Source organism: Vespa crabro, chromosome 2 (assembly GCF_910589235.1).
Source record: "Vespa crabro chromosome 2, iyVesCrab1.2, whole genome shotgun sequence".
In the NCBI taxonomy this organism is placed as follows: Eukaryota; Metazoa; Arthropoda; class Insecta; order Hymenoptera; family Vespidae; genus Vespa; species Vespa crabro.
In genome coordinates, this window is record NC_060956.1 from 17,969,154 (window position 1) to 17,992,129 (window position 22,976).

Genomic DNA, 22,976 nt, shown 5'->3' on the forward strand with positions numbered 1-22,976 from the left:
AACAGAACGAGTCAGAACAGTGAATTGCAGAAAGAGAGAGAGAGAGAGAGAGAGAGAGAAAGTGTGCGCGCGCGTATGTGTGAAAGAGAGAGAAAGAGAATGAGAGAGAAAGAGAAAGAGAGAGAGAGAATGTAGCGAGAACGCACGTAAGCTCCAGCTGCACGCAATAAACGTGCATTAAGCCATGCGCATGTGGTCCAAAACCATCGGGATTATGGCGAGAGCTAATTAACCGCCTCTATTCCCCCTACTTCGCGTTTACCCTTTCAAATTCGACGAATACGACTCATCTCATCGCTCTTCGAATTCGAGTCTTATCCAAACGCGGAAATTGCTTTTCCCTGAACCTCGAAATACTTTATCTTATTGATCAATTGGATAGTAGATCTGTATATTGCTTTGAAAAAGAATAGCACTCCTGATCAGAAGGCGGCAACCAATACTACTTCCTTCCTTCCTTCCTTCCTTCCTTCCTTCCCTACCTCCCTCCCTCCCTCTTCCTTCCTTCCTTCCCTCCCTCCTCTTTACAACACGTACTAACGAAAGCATCGACGATTTCTGAACATTGCAATCGCACCGTTCCGCGTTTCGAAGCCGAGGGAGCAAGTTAAAACGAACCACAGGCAACCGCGTAGAACTTCTACTTACGTTAATTCCGAACTCAGATGTGAAATCGCACAATTCGACGAATTCCGCCCTGGTTAGGAGCTCCTAGCGGAAAGGGATCAAAAGGTGTTCGTAGACCGTTGCGGGAACTCCTTTGAAAGGCTTGCCAATCTACCGTTGAAACGTTTTCAAGCGGCGAGGAGGAGCAACTAAAATTCGAACAAAAGTCGCACGGCGAGGACTCGGGCGAGGACAAGGAAGGGGAGAAAGGTCTCGCGGATAAGTATTCACGATGATTTTTAACAAAAACGACGAAGTTTTGTGTGAATAAAAAAATTTTCAAATGTACCTACCGGTGAAATATATTCGCCGAGTTCTGTTTGACATTGTAAATATTCCGAAATGAGAAAAATCTGCTCCCGGCTATCGGTTTCGTTCTTTTCGTAAAATCGAGAGAAGTTTCCTAAAAGCACAGGGTTTTTATAGAGGTCAAGTCATAGTAAGAACGGCGATGGTAGTTGTAATAGTAGATAGTATAGCGGCCGCTAGCGAGTATGAGTAAACGGGAGAAGCTCACTGTTTGCCGCAACACGGTGCTCGATTAATTTCTCGGGCAAAGCCTGCAGGTCAGAAGGACATCAGCGCCGATTGTTTTCGGCTTTGTTGAATCCACAGCAGTATAAACCACCGCCGGGCCCTTTCGCGTATCTCCTAATCAAACCAACGCTACGAGACAGTATTCAACGTGGATACTGTCTCTCATGCGAGTGACAAGAGAGAGAGAGAGAGAGAGAGAGAGAGAGAGAGAGAGAGAGAGAGAGAGAGAGAGAGAGAGAGATAGAGAGAGAGATAGAAATAGAGTTTGTATACTCATGGTAATGTTGGACAATAGATTGCAATAGTAGATATACATATGTATGTGTATACATATACAAATATATAAGAAAATACGAGGAATATAGATAAACAACTGATCATACAAGTGAAAAAAAAAGGAAAAGAAAAAAAGGAAAAATAAAAAATGTAAAAGCCGACTGAAAAAATATTCGCTCGTTCTATCAATAGGATCCGATAAAATAAAACCACGCTATTCTCGAATACGTATTTCATATCATTCCAATCTCACGAGATATATATTTCATTTTCTTCTTCTCTTATGATTCGTTTCGAAAAGATCGTCAAAATAGAAGAATTCGTTTACGTTAAAAGACAAGAAAGGATAAAGGACAATGACGAGAATTCTGTTAACCGGACGCACATCTATGAAGGTGTTTCAATGACAACCATCACTTTCGAAGTACCTTCTTCATCGTTCTTTGTTCTATTTTCCGATTTTATTTCCTTCGTTCGTTATATCTTTACTTACGGGGAGAATTTTAACGTGTCCTAGTTTTTCTATCAGAAAAATATCCAACGTAATGAAAAATAAAAGCAGACGTTATTTTATTCTTTAAAATATCCAACGAAACGACAGAAAACAAATGAAATTGTAAATTGACATAAATACAATCAAAAAAAGTATTTTAATGGAGCTGAAAGAAAATAAATCCGATTGAATCCGTCCTCAAAATTTTTTTCGTCTCGATTAAAAATACGAAAGAAAAAGATAAAGAAAAAATCAGTTTGCAGTTAATTGATGGAAATTTTTGAAATAATAATACTTGATAATTAAAGGGGAATAATTACTTGGAAGTTAGTAAAAGGTCGATGTTTTGAATATAAAAATAAAATATTTAAAAGACCACTGACATTCATCATTGCTATCAACGATAGGAAACATTTTCCAATATTTTCCGAGGTGATGAGCCCTCATTAAAAAGCCGGTGGGTATAATTATCTACACCACTCGTGCCAACTACGATGGTCAATGTAATTAATGGAGAAAGAAAAAGACAAAGGTGCAAATGGAAAAGTGAGAAATACAGAAGACAGAAAGGAGAAGAGACAAATCGATTTTAAAAATAACCGATCATTTGTTCATGTTCGAATAGAATTTCTTTTATCAGTAAAAAATTTAATATAGAAAATCATACGAAATATTTTGCTCGCTTAAATTGATCGAACAAACGTCAAAAGAAATTGTTTCAATAGTTTTTAATTCGTTAATAATTATGCTCATTGATATAGAAAAGGATAATTTTAATGTTTCTATATTTTTTCCTTTGCGTGAATCACGGTTAATTAAAAACGAACATTTTCCGGGAGTCGTTTAAACGTATAGCTTAAAAGAAAAATAATGTTCGTTATTGAAAAGAACCGTATTAGCTGATTTTAGATTTCAAGGAAAGTTTCAACGTTCAACCATCACGCCCGAGTTCACGCTTGGCAAAGTATAGGTACCATCTAACGTAACCCATTAAGAAACGCCTTGGCCTAATTAGTCTTCGATATTCCTTCAAGATTCCAGATCATTAAGCAGCGGAACGAAACTTCAACTCGCGCATCTCGACCGATCGTTAAGCGAATATAACGAGTAACGACAGCTTGCGCCATCGAGCTTGGTCAACCGGATGTAAAACGTCATCGTCCTTGTTATCGTGAACAACTCACGTTCCAAAAGATTATCATCGTTTGAATTTCAATATTCGTTCGATGGCATTTTGCAAAAATCAAATTTATAAAGATTTAGTGGAAGCAAAAAAAAAAAAAGGAAAAATAAAACAAAAAAAAAAGAGAAAGAAAGAAAAGAAGAGACTTTTATATTCCATGTAGAAAAGTATTATGACTATAGGTATGCAGATCTGTCGGACGGTACGATTTATTTATACAACGCTATTTTCGAACGAAAGAATATTCATCTATATATAATAGGGTTTATTTAATAACCTGCTTTAAAATCAATACGAATCACCCCGACGCGAACTGGAAAATTTATGGCTAAAGTAATATTCCCACTCCGCAGTGTGAACGAAATGCAAAATGAAACGATTTATTCGATCAAATTATCGTTTACTCGGAATATTTTTCAATGACAATTCTCGAGGTAATAAATGTTATCGTAATACGCGAAAATAGATGCGAATATCTAAAGATAATTCCAAAGCTATTCCAATATTGGCATGGCAAAAACACATCTGGCATTGAATTAAGAATGACGATTGCAAACGTAGAAAAGTTTCATCCTTTCGAAACGTCCAAATATCTTTATAAAAAATCAGAAGAGTTTTAACGTATTGTCGAATAATATTGACAAATGATTAAATGATATAAAAAAGTAATGTCCTAGTGGAAAGCAGATATATAACGAGCAAATTGAGAACGTTCATTGATTCGTATTTTGCAAATAGACGAATGAAAGGTTAATGATATAAATTAGGTTAAAAGAAGAAGGATATCGTCTTTTAAAAGCTTTTCCGGTTTTGATTTGTCCAATGTCGTCATACTCGGCAAAAATGATTTCCCACGAGAGAAATTAAATATTAAGTAATGGAATTAATAGAAGGACAACCCGTTTCCTAAGTTATGCTCAATCTTTGTAACGCTCAATTGCGCTAACCTCTGTATATCCATAATGAGGATAGTATAATAGATTCGAGGAGATATCGAGGCACTTACTTGTAGTTACGACATGAGGAAAAAAAACGGACGAGAAGAGATGTGCGGCTCAAGAATCTCGATAGGAAGAGGAAAAGCGTCAAGCATCGAGGACCGAAGGTAGAGCAGAGAAAGAGGGAGAAAGAGAGAGAGAGAGAGAGAGAGAGAGAGAGAGAGAGAGAGAGAGAGAGAGAGACGAAACGAAGAGAAGAAAAAGAATCAAGAGGACTCAAGCACGAACGAAGCTATTCGTTCACATTACGAAGAGGTTTCGATGCTTCCGGTCCACAGACCTAGTGGTCACTTCCGGCCACTAGATAGAACTTTAGGTGGAGTATAGAAGAAGGTGAAGAGAGTGATGGTTCGAAACGTAAGTGTGACGATAGTGTGTGCTCGAAGTCACCAGCTGACTATCTCGGATTACACGAGGCATCCTCCTTTTTCCCCTCGATTCTATCCTCGTTCAAAGGAAACGTTGACCGTCAAATAGCATTGGCCCTTAAAGCTGCCCTTTATTAAATTATGCACAGAGGTCCGATTTCAACGAGCATAAGGCACGCGAGACGTCATCGCGTTCCTTAAGTTTTATCGCATTACTCGAAACCATTTCTCTCGTTGTTTCACGTTCTTTGGGGTGGAAAAAATTTGTCTTGGCGTAAGAGTAGCATGGAGAAATTAGGGAGAAAACGCGAGAGAGAGAGAGAGAGAGAGAAAAGAAAAGAAAAAAATAAAGAAAAATTCGACTTGTTTATTAATTAGAAAGGTCTTATTTACCTTGAAAAAGCTCCCGAAATAACAACCCTCCCGACTACGTGCTAAGCCTAAGCTATAGCAACGAGCGCTTTAGAAAAAACTACCGCGTAAACGGTCCCAAGCTTGGAATTCGTTAATGGCTTGGCGATTCGAGTAACGGCAGGCCGAGCCGTTTAATCTTTTATCATTACGACGGTCGGTTGCCTCTGTTTGCGTATCTCGATGAAACGGCCCGAGTGTAGTAAAAAACACGAAAAGGTAGAAAAAAACTGTCTATGTATGTAATCTATGTATGTATGTATGTATGTATGTATGTATGTATGTATGTATGTATGTATGTATGTACAGTCTTCGTTTAGATTTCAAATAAACGACAGGGATTTTACATCAGCTTATTATCTTTTATTCCATTCTACGAAGATCTATTCTGTATAATCTTAACAATTCATAATGTTAATATTGCTAACAGAGACGGCCATCAAGGAATCGTCTTAATTAACGAAAGAATTCAACATTCTCAGAAGAAAAGTACCGCTCGGGTATACCTTCGGGCTCTGTGGACTTTGCGGAAGACAAAATACGTAAAAAGATTTTTCGTTATCTTATGAATCTTTTATATCGTAAACGATTTCGTTGTCTCCGAAAACTATGAGATTATTAACATATTCCTTCGTTCGTTCGAAACGATTGGAAACAATCGTATAGTAAAAAAAAGTTACAAGTTAAACGAATCACATATCTTCTTTTTCTTCTTCATCTTCTTCCTTTTATCTTTTCTTTTTTGTTTCATTCTTTTTCTTTTTCTCTTTTTTCTCTTTTTTTCTTTTTGAACGAACTCGGAATATCTACTTAATAGCGATAAAAAGAAAAAATGAAAGAAAGAAAGAAAGAAAGAAAAAAGAAACAAGAATAAAAAAAAAAAAAGAAGACGATATTCGATAAAAAGGAAGTTTTGATAAATCGAACGTACGATATTGGTCGTACGATGTGACATAAAGTTAAGGGCTTTGTTCGATCAATGAGAAGGTAGAGGAAGAGGGAAACTGTCCGTTCGCCATCTTTTGTACAAGATAAATATTATGAGAGAGCACCGTCGGACGCATAGTTCAAAACGTCCGTAAAACGTCGGGAATATTGAGATTGGGGTGTCATCGCGAATAACAACGTCGCTCTGCAATGGAATTCTAGCACGGGTCCATTGGGAATTCTCATTGATTCTCGTTGAACCGTTACCTGGCCTCTCTGGGAGTTGGAATACTACTGTAAAGGTGCAGCTGGTATGGAAGGTTGAGGTATAAGAAAAGTGGGATAAAGTGAGGGGTTGAAGGTACATAAGAAGGAAGGAAGGAAGGAAGGAAGGAACGTTTCTCAAACGCAGGACGATCTTACTACCCTTCGGCCCTTCGTCTCGTTGGTTTCGTTCATCTTGGTCGTCGTCTCTCCGTACTACGGAGCTTTGTAATTTTAATTATTTCATTAGAGAAAATCCTTCAAATATACAAAAGAAAAGCCCGGAGAAACTGTATAGAGAACGAAGAGGAGAGCACCCGCTTTCTTTCGCACCCGAGAAAATTTGCTTGCCATCGACGCTTTTATTTTTCCTTCGTTCCTTTCTCTCTCTTTTTCTTTTCCCCCTTCCTTTCTCCGTCTTTTCATCGTTCTTTCTTTGTGAAGATCCATTCAGAGAATACGTTGTCTTCTACGCTCGAATTCCATGATGTAAGATAGCTCGTCAATGACCAACCAAACGATTTCAATCTTGTGATCCCCGATCTTTCTTTTGACAGATCTACCAAACTGGAATTTCATTGAACATTTTTAACTAATTTCTTGCAACATTTCGTTTTACTTTTAATTTGTTTCTTTTTTTTTTTGTTCTTTTTTTATTCATTTTACATAACCTTTTACTTTTACCATAAGGATGGAAACTTTCGAGCTGATTATCAGAAGGTCGATAGATCGTGGCAGATGCGCGGCTGTCGCGACATTAGTTCGTAATAAAGCACGACGTAGATAATCGAATACACGACACGTAACAAGGGCCGAGCACTACCGCGTACATGATGCCGCGCTTGGTCGCTCGCTCGTTCGTTCGTTCGCTCGCTCGCTCGCTCGCTCGCTTGGTCGCTCGGTTGCTTGCTCGCTCGCTTGCTCGCTTGCTTGCTTGCTTACTTGCTTGCTTGCTTGCCTGCTTGCTCGCTCGTTCGCTCACGCGCACCCGCCCTGCACCGGTAATTTAGGTAGCATTGCTTTGGTCAATAGCCAATTCCTATTTGGCTCTGATCCAAAGAGCCAAACAAACCGACCGCGCCGCTACGAAACGACGAAGAGTAAAGCTCAGAAACTCTTCGGCCTCTTTCGTTCTCTCTCTCTCTCTCTCTCTCTCTCTCTCTCTCTCTCGAATCCTATTCTTCCTGAATCTTTTCCTTTTTTTAAGTGTACCTATAGCCAGTCGTTACCGCGTCACCGCCTACCACCGATGCTTTTCTTTCGCGAATCTCGACAAACTCTCCCCTTTTTCCTCCTCGACTCCCCCTTCCCACTCCCCTCCACCCACCGAAGACGATCGTTTTGCATCATCGATTGCCGGCATTATCTCTATTGTTCCGCGAGAATTTGAATTATACGAAAAAGGAAAAAAGAAAAGGAAAGGAAGCGAATAGAATCGAAGACAAGAAAGTATCGTCGAAAATTTAAACTTACGTTCCTGCGGCTTTCAGCTATTTCGGTTTGGCGTCATTCTGAACCAAACTAATCTCTTCTTTACCCTTCCTCGTCTCTCCGCTTTCTCCATTCTCGTTCAATACCAACGTTGCGGAGCTCCGCAGGAAATTGCATTCCTCGTTCGCGAGCTTTCTTTAATCCGCGAGACCACCGTGCCACCTCCGAAGAGCTTCGTAAAATTCGTAATCGGTGTGAGCATTGTCGTCTTAAGAACCGTCTCTTAAATCTACTATTCTCTGTCCTTCGTTCCATTCCGTTGCATTCCATTCCTCTCCTTTTCTTTCCATTTCTTTCGAACGCAACCACCATCCTACTTCTTTAACCAAACACCTTTTTCGTCCTCTACTACATTCTTCCGCATTGTCCGTCCTTTAATGGTGGCTCGATCGCAATGACGCGACTTCTTATTGGCCTACTTTCTCAACGTCGGTAGAAAGCCGAATATATTTGCAAGATTTACATCGAGCGAAGCTTCAGTTTCTCTTTACCGATATCTCGTATCTTTTTGGAGGAAGTAGAAAGGTAGGTCGCTAAAAAGAGTTTGAAAGGCCGGGAACAAGAAGCAGTAGGGCAGTCACTCGTTGGGCGGTGGTGACTCGCATTTAATTACGTCTATGGATCCGTCCGTGGATCGAGGAAAGTAGGAAGAGTGGATAAGAGGGTGAGTGGGAGGAAGGAGGAGGAAGGAAGGACCAGGGGTCGAGTATACCCTGGAGAGTCCAGCCTGACTCCATAATGCACGACATTGTGCCCGACAATGACTCAGCGACCGGCTGTCCGCCCGTACCTCATTAAGCAGCACACGCTATCGTTCGTAATGTCATAAATACTAAATGTACGCATGCACGTACGCGTACACTATGAAAAATAAGAACGATCCGAGTCTCTACGGAGGGTGGGTGCCGTGTCAAACCGAAACACGTGCCCCAAGGATTTTGACTCACCCTCGGCAGAAGGCCACGTCCTATCGGCGCGACTTGCCGTACCGGGACCGAATCGATAAATATAATTAGTCAAAAGTGCTCTGGTACAGCCTTACCACCCTCTTCTACCTTTCTTATCGATCTAATAATATCAATATAATAATATAATAAAATTATCGTTGCAATACGCCCACTTTTATTTCTTCCTTTTATGCCATTTCTCCGGTAAGCTTAACCAAGTGCGCCTCTATTCTCTTTTAGTTTTTCTTTTTTCTTTTATCCCTTTTGTTTTGTTTGTTTCTTTCTTTCTTTTTTTATTTTATTAAATCGAACCCTCGTAATTCTTAGTTCTTAAACAAACTCGAAACTTACGAGGGCAAGTGTGTATGATCGTGAGATCGACCTTCGGGAAACAGCACGCGATTCTCTCAAGCGTGTTCGCCAAACGCGAGTCGACGACGTGAACGATCTTCACCATAGCGCGAACATGTAGTTACGGCAATAGGTGTTACGCACGATTTTCTTGTCTCTAATTATTCGAGCCTCGATCTTCATTCGGTAGATCGAACGTACGAGACTAATGCGATGTGATTAATCAACTTTAACATCTCTCTCTCTCTCTCTCTCTCTCTCTCCCTCTCTGATTCTTTTGTTTCTTTTTATTTTTTTTTTAATTATAACACCCGATGAAAAGGTAAATCGTGACGATATAAAAGAAATTTTGTTTAAAATCATACGTCTTATTCGTTTTGAGAGATGTCACCGAGAGAACGTTCTCATTGTTTTATCAACAACTTTTCCCTTTCCTCGACGTGTCGGCACGGTACTTGAAATCACTCGACGTAGAAGAAACTTCGGTCATGGCCTCCCTTCGCCTCCTTTCGTATAAAATCTCTAGCGTATTTACTGCGAGGGTGCCGAGTTAATTTGCCGTGTTAAATCGATATATTATGTGCAGGCACGCCAACGCGAGCACGTTTCTACTGGTATAGACCGACAGACCTCCGAGTTAACTCTGAGAGCTATAAGAAAGAACCTTCCTCAAGGATCTTAGATATATCCGAGATACGTATCAGACGATCTAAAAAAAAAAATAAAAGAAGGATACTTTTTATAATAGATAGATCTTATTCATTCATGCTATTCTTTTTTACGACACGTCAATTTTCATCAATTTCTCAATGATTTTTTAACGAATTATAAAGAGAAATCACTTTGGTTTGGTTCGATCGAATGATAAAATTTTACTCTAATGCTTTTTTTATCCAAATTGATAGATCGATCGGTATCACCTTTTTATTTCTCTCTTTTTTTTTTTTTCTTTTTTTTTTTTAACGAGACAACGACTTTAACGTCGAACGTTCGACAAGTTCGCTCAGGAAGGGAAGAAAGAAAGGAAAAGAAAAAAGGAAAAAAACCCTCGAGGTGATACAGAATTTTATTCGTAAATCACCTCTATCGCGGTTTGAGACGTGCTACGAAGCAATCTCGCGCAACGACAGGATCGCACGAGTCGTTAACGAATTTCGTTAACGACATTCGTGCGCTCGAGTGAAACGAGGTTGGCTGCTTTAATCGAACGATCTTTCTACCAATGGTAGAAAGGAATCCTCTCTCGTTTTTTCTTCTTCGATCTACGCTCCAAACCCTTCTTTCTTCGCTTCTTAGACCAAATTAAAAAAAAAAAAAAAAAAAAAAAAAAGGAAGAAAGAAAGAAAGAAAGATAGTCCAACAAACGTGTCAATAAAAATCTTTTCCAACGAGATTACTGATTATACATGTACCATCGGAAATCTCATCGGTCTACAATTAAATTCATTATATTTAACAATGATTAAATCGATTTTATTTATTATTAGACATGAAGTCAATTCTTCAAACAATGAAAAAAATATCCCATTTTCTAAAATCTTCTTAAATCGAAAAGATCGATTAACGTTATATCGAGTAACGTCAATTTATCCCTTAAAAAAAAAACTTATCAACAATCTTATCAGAAATATATCTATAATTTAATAAGCCATTAATAAATCTTGTCTATAATTTAATAAGATTATTTATATTCGATCGAATTGATATGTGAACGAGTATCGTGGATAATTATAATACGTACTACTAATTAGAAAAATTTGACAGATAAAAGACATTAAAAAACGAAACGTCGAGTATGTTAAAACGGAACAACGGTAGAATTCTAATAGAATCATAGCCATTATCTCTCTCATCTGTCTTATCGTAAAAGCGTACGATGACAATAATGATATCATTAATAGGGCCCAACCTCGTCTACGCATAGTTAAGTGTGTAGTATGCGAGACGAAAGCTCTTGTCCCTGTAACAGACACTAACTCGCAACGGCCAGATACGTATTTAGCGACCGTGAAGCCTACGACTCCCTACGGAAACGTTAATGCGATGGACAACGTGCGACCTGTCGGTTCAAGATGTCTTCCCTTATTTATCTTCTTAGCCATTATCTTCACTCGCTGTTATCTACGATCGCCAATACATCGATCGAGAATGCGTACGAATTTTTCGATAAAATTTGTTAAAAAACGGGGTGGGGGGTGGGGAGGAAAAAAAAACACGAAGGAAAAAACGAAAGAGTTTGATTTTTCGTAAATCCCCTCCCCCTTCCTCCAACTACCTCCCGAACAGCTGTCGCCTAGAGTTTGCATGTACCAACTTTCCCACTGATTGTGACTCATACGGATGTACATATTACGCTATGTACACGCACCGCGGCAACATGCACCGACCGAGGGCAGAGAACGTTTGCAGACGGCTCGTTAAATTCGACAAACGGAAGTGCCGACGAGCGATGCGTCATGCATCGTATTTCTGCGTAGTTTTGACGAAAAAGTGAGTGAGACCGAATATAAAGATGAAAAAAAGAAATACGTGCGCTATCTTTTTGTGCTCTACGTTTTTTTCCTTCTGTTTTCATTTTAAAAAGATCCTTCATCCAAAAGTATACTACTAGGCGAGTTTTATACCAACGGTTGCTAATCCGGCATACAATTTATATTTCAATTCCATAGCATCGCAAAAACTTTCGACGGGGAACCGTAAACGAATTCTCGGCTCTAGCTCGGATGCTCAATATTTTGTCGGTATTTGCGATTCCTCGATGAATCGTGAAAACACATACAAAGAGAGTCATTCTTTGCCCTACCCCCGCCCCTCCCTACCATCAGGTATAAAGAGACGCACGTACGTATGCACCTAGCTAGAATGAACGGGTGATTTATGGACGTTCTCTTGCATTTCCCGACGAGAATGAAGAAGAGAAAAAGTAGAATGCCGTCCCTCACCTTTTCCCAGACACCCTTCGCTGGCACGTTGTTACATGTACACAGGCTAGAGCCACCGTTAGGATTTTCTGCAAACAGAGGATTAGCATCGCTTACGACGACGTAAGCATCGCGATTTCTATACGACCCCGTATTTGTCGGCTCCCTTATTTATTCTTTATTCCGCCAAATTCCCCATCCCTTACGCTCGTTCAGGCTCGTAAAAGCCCTGATATGCAAGGTGTTGATGTTTCTCTCTTTTTCCGGCTATTACTAGTCTATCCCTATCCCTATCTCTCTCTCCCTCTCTGATTTCTCTGAATAACTCTCTAATTCACCCTCAATGCGTGAAATGCATTCGGGGGTTGCGACAACGTGCAAATATAACGAGAATACGATCATTACCTAGTTGCGTAAATATCACATCATGAAATACTTTATTTGAATTGGCGTTTCCATTTACACTTGAGACATATTCGTCCGTTTTCTCTTTGTAATTTCGTAGGCTGACTGGAAATTGCCTAAACGATCGTAACGCTTGAATAAATTATTCCGCGTAGAATTCCATCATAGATTATGATCGCACCGTACCATATTATTTCTATGTCAGAAGGTGTAAAGGGATAAAAAGGAGAATGTAACGAAGGATATATAGAAAAATCGAAGGGAGTATATAACGATAAAATAGAAACGCATTAGGAACATTTTGCCGTAGTATCTGCTTACGTTCGATAAAAGTAATTTTGTCGAGATAATTGATAAAAATATTTTATCTTTTGTCGTAGCAATTAGCTAACGTAAAAACACTTACATTAGAGAGAAATAATAAGGGATGTATGTAACATTGATAAGTACAAGGTGGCCAATGAAAAACTGAATGATATGAAACAAATATAACTTATAGAAACACGTTTTTTTTTTTTTTAATTTTTTTTATTATTGCTGAAGGTTATACGTAACTATTTTAATCCCCGAGAGATGCTCTATAACCTAGAAATAGGAAAAAGAAATAAAATAAAAAAGATTGAAAATTAACAAGTTATGACTTCTTCAAATTCTTCGATCTTTCAGCGGCCATCCTGTATGTACAAAGCTGAAATAAATACAATAATCTCAGGATCGAGAAAATATAAAAAGTAAAGTAGAAAATGATGTTTCTCGTGCGTCTAATTAAACGACAGTAAAATTACTTTTGGCCCTCTATTCTTTGTCAATTGACTTTGTGTCCCAACAAAATCTGCGATGTATGAACATCGTCATCATCATCGTCGTCATCGTCGTCGTCGTTATCGTCGTCGAGAACCTGATTCTTTATGCGCACGCCTCGAAAGAAACACGTCTTTTCTCTAATATCTTCGTCGTCGAGCCGTAAACGCTCAACGCTCATTTTCTCCGTCGTTAAATTTCTTCTATGTCTCCCAAGACATCTCTCTATCTCTCTTTCTCTCTCTATTTTTCCTCTTATTTCTAATGAATGCAATTCTTTTAGATCAGCTTTTTCCCTCCCCCTTGCCCTCCCCCTCCCGATGCCCTTCATGTTTACGTTTACGTTCGCATGCAACAAGCTTTCTACGTCTTCTCCTTCCGGAATGTAACACTAATTCGTTGATTAACTGTCGCGCCATTAATCGTTGACTTCGCCTCGTAACTGAGTACTTTTACTTTACCGGAACTTCACTCCACCCTCTCACCCCATCCCACCTCACCCTATCCTATCCCATCCCATCCCACCCAATTCCATCCCGTCCCGTCCCACCCCTCAAAAGGGCGAAACGAACGTCTCTCCTCGATGTTATACGCTCGTAGAGTTTCGAAGCTAATTTCCGTTTCCCCGATTATACAGTTCAAGCTACGATTGCTTTTACAAGCTCGGCATGAATAAAGAAGAGAGAGTGAACGTCTATCCGGAATTTTGCTAATTCATACGACGAAAATTCTAATTAACGCTATGTCATCGACGGATAACATTACGACGGATCAAGTTCGCGAAACTTTTCTTCTACTTCATCGACGTTACTCGGGGGCCTCTTACTCCGTACCATTCTTATCGTCTTACGTTGAATTAAAAACTCGATTTATTTCTCGAACGTCTATTCTCAAGATGAGATCTCAAATATATTAGACAGATGGCGATTTCTTTATCGATTTCTTTCGTTTATCGATTACCTTGTAAATTAGGAGCGTGTACGTATTTAAATAAGTACGTACGTATGTATTTACGTACTTTTTGAACCCTACGCGTTATCCTTGATAAATAACACTTACACTTGGCATTCGTTCCACCCTTAACTCTTCTTTTAAATTAACAAACTGAAAAACGCCGGTTGCAATCTCTCTTTCTCTCTTTAGAACGGGCACGGCTATTTCTCTCGCGCGAAAGGACCGCAAACGGTAATTCTCTAGCACGTAAAGTATCTCCTGGCAAGACGAAGTGGTTCGAGCTTCCGTGGACCCACCCCGATTGCCGATAAAAATAGGTTGTTCTTCTTGTTCCACTCGTTCGAATACGAGCAAAGCCAGAATGTAACTCCGTAACGCTGGTCGCCGTTCTCCGTTTGCGATCCTCCTCCGGTCCTACTAACGCCACGGTAAAATGGTTATCCGCTTTTCTTGCGGTAAGAACCGATTGCTTTTGGTAAAACATGACATATATGCTCGCAGAGAATAGATATTTGCCCCGTTAAAGAAATTCGATCGATGTTAGTTCGTTTCCCATAAATTCGCACAGCGAATTGTTTTCATTTTCCTTGAAAGGAAAAGAAAATAGAAACAGAAAGAGAAAACTAATACTAAACGGTCACATCGAGTGATAACTTTCCAACTTTATTTTCTTAAGATCGAACACTACGCTATGCTACGCGACGGACGTTTAAATACACGAACTATTATTCATATAGTAAAAAGAGTATAAATATTGATTTATTGCTAGCTACATTTTGTTGCTGCAAAAAAAGAGATTAAAGAGGACCAAATATTTCCGTTCTTCGTTTGCGAAGGAAACGTCGAAAGGAAATAACTATTCTATAGTGGAGAAAATACGAGGAGAAATTTTCTTCGATATTATTAATTCGTTCGGTGTTTGTTCAAAGACGAGGAAAGACTTCTATTAAATTGATCATTCTTTTGACTACATTATTGATTCAACGAATGGAAATATCAAATGGAACTACGAGTACTATTATAGTAGTCGATCCCACAACAACAACTATTTAATTTTGTTTCATACTCATTGTGTCCATTGCTTGTAAGAAAATAAAGGAAATAACTCGGTGAGCTTGTGAATGTATATCCTTTTCTCTCTCTCTCTCTCTCTCTCTCTCTCTCTCTCTCTCTCTCTCTCTCTCCAGCTCTATTTCTATCTCTTTCTATCCCTGGAGAATAGCATCGAAGTACTTTGGCAAAGCAGCACGTAGAACGTTGCAGCCAGACTTGCCCCTATGGAGAAATCTTGCCGAAAACCGGTTGGGGAAAGGGCCATTTCAAAAGAGAGAATAGAGCCACGCGACAGTGGTCCATCCATGGTTTATTCGCCCCAAAGACGATGAATTCTTGCAGAAAAAGAAAGAAAAAGAAAGAAAAAGAAAGAGAGAGAGAGAGACAAGATAAGTAAATACATATCTAGTTATTCGCGCATCTAAAAAGAAGTAAGGGAGACGTTCATGACTGATTTAACTTCGGATAGGGCCAGAGTAATGGCCATTTTATGTCGTGGCATCGATAAAAGCCAAAAGGGACGGTATGTAAGATACTATGCGGTCGTTCCCCTTCGCCAATCCTCTGGACCCTGCGTTTACGTATTACGTAGTGAAAAACTTTTAGAATGATCCCCCATGTTCTCTCGTTCTACTATCCTTAACGTCTAGCCTCCTTTCCCGCGGGAAGAACACGTCGTTCATCACGAAAGAGAACGCAAACAATCCCTTGGGAAACATCGAATTTCGCATAAGTTCCTTTCGCGAATCGTAACGTCTCCTCGTCGACCCTTCCCATTCCTATTTATTTTTGGTGAAAAATTAACATGACTCTATAACTCTACTCCGAACTTTATTCCCTCGATTTGATTCAACGTTGCGAATCGAATCGATTTACTCTTACCGATTACGATATCATTTATAATACAAGGTCAAAGTTCCTTTCGTTACACATTGAACGGCACATCTGCGTCACGATTTGTGAGCAACCGAGAACATCAACGATCGTAGCAAAGGATAGGAGCGGTGAACATGGGAAACATAGTCATTAATTATCGTGAGCGTATAAATTGAAATAGTTTCCGGGCGTGAACGCGGAAGCAGCGAAATTCTGTCGATCCTTCCGTTGCTATTCCAGGCTCTCGAGTTATTTTAATCGACGAAGAGTCGTCGCCAGGAAGCGATCCTGATTCGATCGTTTTCCGGATCGGGTGCGATAGAATATTCGACGCTTTTGCGGCCTAGCTAGACACTATCTCTTCTTTTCTTTTTCTCTCTCTCTCTCTCTCTCTCTCTCTGTTTGTCTGTCTGTATTTCTCTCTATTTATTTTTATATATTCTATGTATCTTTTGTCACGTGGTTTTGATCTGGTCTATATTAAACTTTCTATCTTTTTGGTTGTTCCTCTTTCTCTTTCAAAATTCAGTTGAAAATTCTATTATAAATCAGCTTAATGGTTTCACCGGGATAGAATATTAGTAGAACAAATATGAACATTCTAACGAAATTATATCTAACCAGATGTATGCTTTTCGAACGTCAACGTTCGGATAACATAATAACGTAACAGTAATCAAATTCAATAGCAACAAATGCATGTTCTGTTTATTGATATAGCATTACGATCGATGAAAATTTTTATTAAATAACAAGAGAAAATGGACAACGGTTCGTTCCTGTAAATTTTCAGTCGAAAACGTATACGAAATTAGAAAATCGATACGAGCTAATTGGAAACTGTGTTTAATATACTTTTATATTTTAAATGCGGTTAATATAAACGAAGAACTATTGGAATAGACAAATAATTTATGTATAATAGCCATAATTGGAACGAGAAGAATTAAAGAAGTAGTGAAAGGTTGTGATTAAATTTCTGCTGGAATTATAGAGCAAACATAAGCTCAACTGTATATAAAGTGATGCAAAGCCGTAACGTAGCTACATATGTACGTATAAGGTGACACGGATAAGTCGCGACTCAAATTACCAGGGCACTAAGGGTTCTAGCTGTATATTGATATGTAGCAGGCTTAACTCGTTCTACACAGAGATATACTTCTTTTTATATTCAACTCGTTGGAGAAAGGGACGGACGTAGATCCGCATGGCACTCGCGTGACGCGATGCGACGCGTTTCTCCGGATTTTCGCGCTCCGACGATTCGCAAAGACCTACCTCCATCCACTCTAGAAACATACAACTTATGCGCCTATGAATCTTATATTTTTGTACCCGAGATAAAACCATCCTCGTCGATTCGAAAGAAATTCAAGAGAAAGAGAAATAGAGAGAGAGGGAGAGAGATTTCATGGATATCGTGGTTAAAGCAACAAAGAAAAGAAAAAAAGAAGCAAGAAAGAACATGGAAAAATACGAGAGATCGATAGAACAAGAAAATAGAAAAGAAAGTAATTATTTCGTATGCCTAATCGTTGTTCAAAGCACTTGAAATCTGATCGGTAATTTCGTATTAATGAAGAACTTCCGTCGACGAGCCTATAACCGCTAATATCTATGACTCAATGTACCTATAGCTATCCCTTTAATCCCTCGGCGACGCCGAGCATTTAACTTTCGTAGAAGTAGGTAAATTAGCATATTAATCGACTTCGGAAGCAGTCGCGTGCGCAGGGGTAAAATAAAGTGGTAGCTGGCGCTGCTTACAATTTCATCCGCTTACGGTGCCCGAATAGCACAAACGCGACGGAGAAGTACTTCGGAAACTGATTGCGGCAATAATATTCAAAATGGAACACTCGCAAGCGCAGATAGGACGCTCGCTAGGAAAAGATACTTTTCTCTTAGATATGGTATTAAATAAGCTACTGCCCGCAAAATTTGGTTTTGCCGACTATTGAATTATTATAAAATGAAACGAAATGAAATTCGAACAACGGAAAGGAAGGAAGGAAGGAAGGAAGGAAGGAAGGAAGGAAGATAGATAGATAGATAGAAAAGAAAGAAAGAAGGAAGGAAAAAGGAACGCATCGTTCGAAAGTTCCTTACTCATATAGAAAGAAACGGAAGGAAAATAGAAAGGAGGGTGTAAGATACGACGTGGATGTTAAGGAAAGGAAGGTAAAAGGAGAGAGTTAGCGAGAGTGAGAGAAAGAGAAGAAGAAAGGGAGCAGGGAATATTTGACCTCCGTAGAAGCGTGGGTGTGGCTGCAATTTGTGTTCGACCGGGGATTTGCGTTTATTACATCGTCCCAGTCGGTAGGGTGCGCACACAACGGCTTGTTATTACGAGAAGCCGAAGCATGCCTGTTTATTCGACGAATGGAGAAAAAACGAGAGAGAGAGAGAGAGAGAGAGAGAGAGAGAGAGAGAAGAGAGAAAGGGAGAAAGAGAAAGAGAAAGAGAGAGAGAGAGAGAGAGAGAGAGAGCTAGATGACTACCCGCTGAAAAATTCATTAATGTGCAAATTGAAAGGCGACGAGAAGGTCTCTATTGAGAAATTTTCGTTTCGATTGGTCTCTGGCCTGAGTAACGATATCATTAATAATCACGCGAGACACCGAACAGGTTAGGGATCGTCCCAAGTTTCGAACTCGATTAAATTACCTTACGTCTCTCGGAGACCTATCCAAAATCATGACGTCGATAATAGTGTCTCTAGACATTACAAATCAAATTTTCTTCTAGGCTTTTTTATTATTTAAAGGTTAAAAAAATCTTTTTTCTTTTTTCCCCTTTTTTTTGCTCGATCTATCTAAACAAGAAACAATAAAGACTTTATGTATCTATGACCGATCCGTATTTCCATTCGCATTCGATCTTATTCTCTATGTAATGCATGTAACACGGATAGGTGGTATTGTTCACTTTGAAGAAAGAAAAATTCGAAAATAAAATGACAAGAAGTGGAAAGGGGTATATAAGAAATATGCGGCTCGCGTACTATACATTTCTCTTGCCGAACGTCAACGCCACGTCAGACACTTGATCTCACCTATGAGATTGCGTTAAAATCCCTGGGAAAAGTTATTGCATTCGAAAAGTTATGTCACGAGTTTGGGATAGGAAAGAAGAAGAAAAAGAAGAAGAAGAAGAAGAAGAAGAAGAAGAAGAAGGGTAGTTTCCTTTCTCGAAACTTACTCCCCGTACATCTATGCGAAACCGTATTTCGAAAGTATAGTTAACCTGGTAAAGTCGTACGAATGGATTTAATGGGTGAAAATGTCGTATCACTTTGTACGCTTGACTAAAGAAGACTTAGAAGAGAACTTTCGAAAATGTTTTACATTAACCAAGGACGATTCGTTTGTAGTTTGCATAAAAGAGAACATTATTATGAAGAGGAATTTGCTCGAAGGTGAAAGAATGTTATTATACATATATACATAGATCATTGTCCTGAACGAAACAAAATTCCTCGACGTGATCACAAAGAGGACGACCTTTCGTGTCAGATTCGTTAGACTTAAAACGAAAAAAACTATCTCTCCTCGAGTCTCATCCAGAAGCAACGATAATGTCGTCGGGTTCCACCGAGTTATGGAGGTTCGACTCCTACATTACAACCGCTTGCCGTTATAAGACCGATTTAACCCCCGTTGATCTCATAACTCGACCAGGCCAGAGTACGACATAATATACGCGCCACTTTCTTTTCTTGGTCATTAAAGTATCGTCGGCGGCGATGTCGATGGTACACATAAGTACATACCTCTATATATGGACGGGCGGGCTGGGTTTACGCGTACGCACGCGGATGCCAGCGAGATGAGAGATGCTGGAGAATAGAATGGTAAAGAGAGAGAGAGACAGACAGACAGAAAGAGAAAGAAGGAGATAGAGAGAAAGCGGGAAAGGAGGGAGTGAGAGCAGAAGCAGGAGGGAGGAAGGGAAGAGGGGAAGAAGTGTAAGCTCGTTGGATCGGCTATGAGACTGAGAGAGACGGAGAACTCACAGCTCTGCTATTAATACGTGCTTCGGTCAAGCGATAATTAGATGGACGTTACCCTTACGGGAATTGGAGTAATTCGATTTAATTGGTGAGAAGGGGCACCCCCTACATCGTCTCGCTCCTCTTCTCTTCGATTCTCCTCCATACTCTCGCGGTCGGTGGCCGAGCTATAATTTCTCGTCTCTCGCTCTTGCTTCAAGTACACATGGCTTCTATTGTCGTTCGTTGCTTCTTCCACGGTCATTCCTACTTGTGTTTCTAGGAAAAAGAATGAAAAGAAGAGGAGAGAGAGAGAGGGGGGGGAGGGGGGAGAGGAAGAAAAAAAGAGAAAAAAAAAGAGGAAGAAGAAAAGGAAGAGGAAGAAGAAAAATAATAAAAAAGGGAAACAATTCAAGAAAAAGCCGATGGAACGTACGATATATTTTAACGTTTATATCAGACGTTTCTTATCTCGATAATATTAAAGATAGGATGTTGTCCCTTTATTGTACCACTTATTCCTTGAAAAACAATTTTCTAATTTATCGACGATGAGATCGCGCTTTATGATGGCAAGACATTTATGAGCTCGGGGCGCCTTAATTAATTCTATTAAATGCTTCTTTGCAGGATCCAATACCGATGGCGTCGTTCATTGTCGTCCGTAAGCATCAACGAGCCGCTTTTAAGGGGTAGAGATATAAAAAAAAAAAAAAGAAAAAGAAAAAAGGAAAGGACAAGAAAAGAAAAGAAATGGAAAGGAAAGGAAAGGAAAGAAAAAAAAAAAAGAAGGAAATCTTCACTTTTATTAGATAATTATTAAATGAAGACAAAGACATTTAAAGAATCGACTCCTCGTTAATAAATGTTCATGAAAAATAAAGGATACCAACGAATTGAAGATTGCAACACGATTCCATTGGTACTATACGCTCATAAGAAGATAAGAAGATAGCGCCAACTGTGATATTTCTTTCCTCCTCAGACGCAAGGTTTCCTTTGCAGGACATAAAGTTTCGAAGATTCTCGCGTCACCTGAAGCTAACGCGATCTGATTTATCGTCACGGCTGGCCGCTTATTAGATTTGTATCGAAGAGCCACGAAAGAGGGGCGTAATGCGAGATAAATTGCAGAACGATATAAATTTCTAAGAACTAAGTGGTAGAGATGGAACTTTCAAGAATCTTCGTCGTTGTCCAAATATTGGATTTCACTCGTGGTAAGAAGTACCACCCTATCTTTCTGCCTTTCTCTCTCTTTTTTTCCTCCCTTTCTTTCTTTCCTTTCTTTCTTCTTTTTTCTTTTTCTTCTTTCATTATTTCCTTTCTACCTTAATGTCGTACCATCTTCACCGTACCTTTCATTAGCTTCTACACAAGTGTAATAACTAACACATCTCCGATCACGTAAAATAGAGATCACATTGATCAAAAAGAAAGGCCACTGACCTAAAGTAAGGCAAAAGAAGTATTTAAATTGAAATCGAAGCTTCCATCTTCTATCGTTCTACCGCTTCGATTTCCACCTTCGCCGCTGCAGACGCCATCGCCTCTCTAGCCCTTCTCATCCCCTCGTCATGCCGTTCGATCCTCTAAAAGCGAGCAACGTCTAAGTAGAAGCAACGCCTCGCACTTTAGAAATTGGCTCCTAAATCGCGCCAGGGGGTGATTTCGATCGTACCAGTTCGTAAATTATCGGCACCGTAGAATCGAGATGCTCTTCTTCCACGGTTCTCGCTATCGTCTTTTATCCGTCTCTTTCCCTGCGATCGTTCCCTTATTTTACATGACTAGACCTACCCACGCTTCGTTATTTCACTCGAGTACGTCGACCGGTTCACTTTATATACCTTCCACCAACTTACGCGGTTAAGTCAAATAAATAAAAAAACTTCTGACGGTGTAGAGAACCTTTAGACGCTAACATCTTCTTAAAGATTGGAAAGGGAAACCAACGAAGGATAAAGTGCGTAGCTAGTGGTTAAAATAAGAAAAAGAAAAAGAAAAAGAAAAAGAAAAGATTAGGAGAAAAGAAAAAAATAATAACAACAAAAGATAATAAAAAATAAGAAAGAAACAAGACACCCGTCGGTGTACCTCGTGAAGAACAAAGTCGTACTATATCAACGCGATCGAACGATCATTTGAATCATCCTCTATATTAATTTCTTTTTTCTTCCGCTTGACTAAGGTGGAACCATAAATACATGCTTGCTTAGGGTTCGAAGAGCAGCCTTAATCTGGGCATCGTTTTTACCTTCCCTATGGTGTGCAGTGTTTTCTCGTATACTTACTTCATCTACTCTTTTATTTCTCTATAATCGTGAACGAAAGCGAAGAGAAAGAGAGAGAAAGAGAGAGAGAGAGAGAGAGAGAGAGAGAGAGAAAATAAGATAAAGACGATGTTCTCTCCTTACGAGCGGGCGCCACGTTCGTGCCTCGAAGCGAAGATCGTATCTGCCGGCAACGAAGTGAACCGACGAGAGGAAAATTTGAATAAAGATCGCTTTATTAATAACGTATCGGTTACGTCGATTGCTGGTGCTTACACCGATCCCATGCATCGTAAATTAGATACGCGTGAAATCGCTCAATCGATCGTCTTCTTTGCACTCAAACGCGTATGGTGAAAGGGAAGACATAGCCTAGAGGCACAAGAGAAACAGAGATAAAGATGGATAGATAGATAGATAGAGAGAAAGAGAGAGAGAGAGAAAGAGAGAGAGAGGAAGCTGTCTGGCAAAATCGTTTAGATAAACGTACGCGCGAATGCGTACAATGCATGCTTCTCGCTTGGTCAGGATGACACAGCCCCGAGGGAGATCGGGAATAGAGTAAGTGAAATTTTGACCACTTTCCGAGGGTGAGGGAGATCCAATAAGCCCGAGGATCGGTCCCGGTACGATCTATTTAGTCGAGCGTGAGCGACTCTTCGTATATATGTATGTATCCATGTGTCAGTCCATCTCTCTATCTTTCTCTGTCTCGTTCTCTTTACCTCTCTCTCTCTCTCTCTCTCTCTCTCTCTCTCTCTCTCTCTCTCTCTCTCTTCCTCTCTCT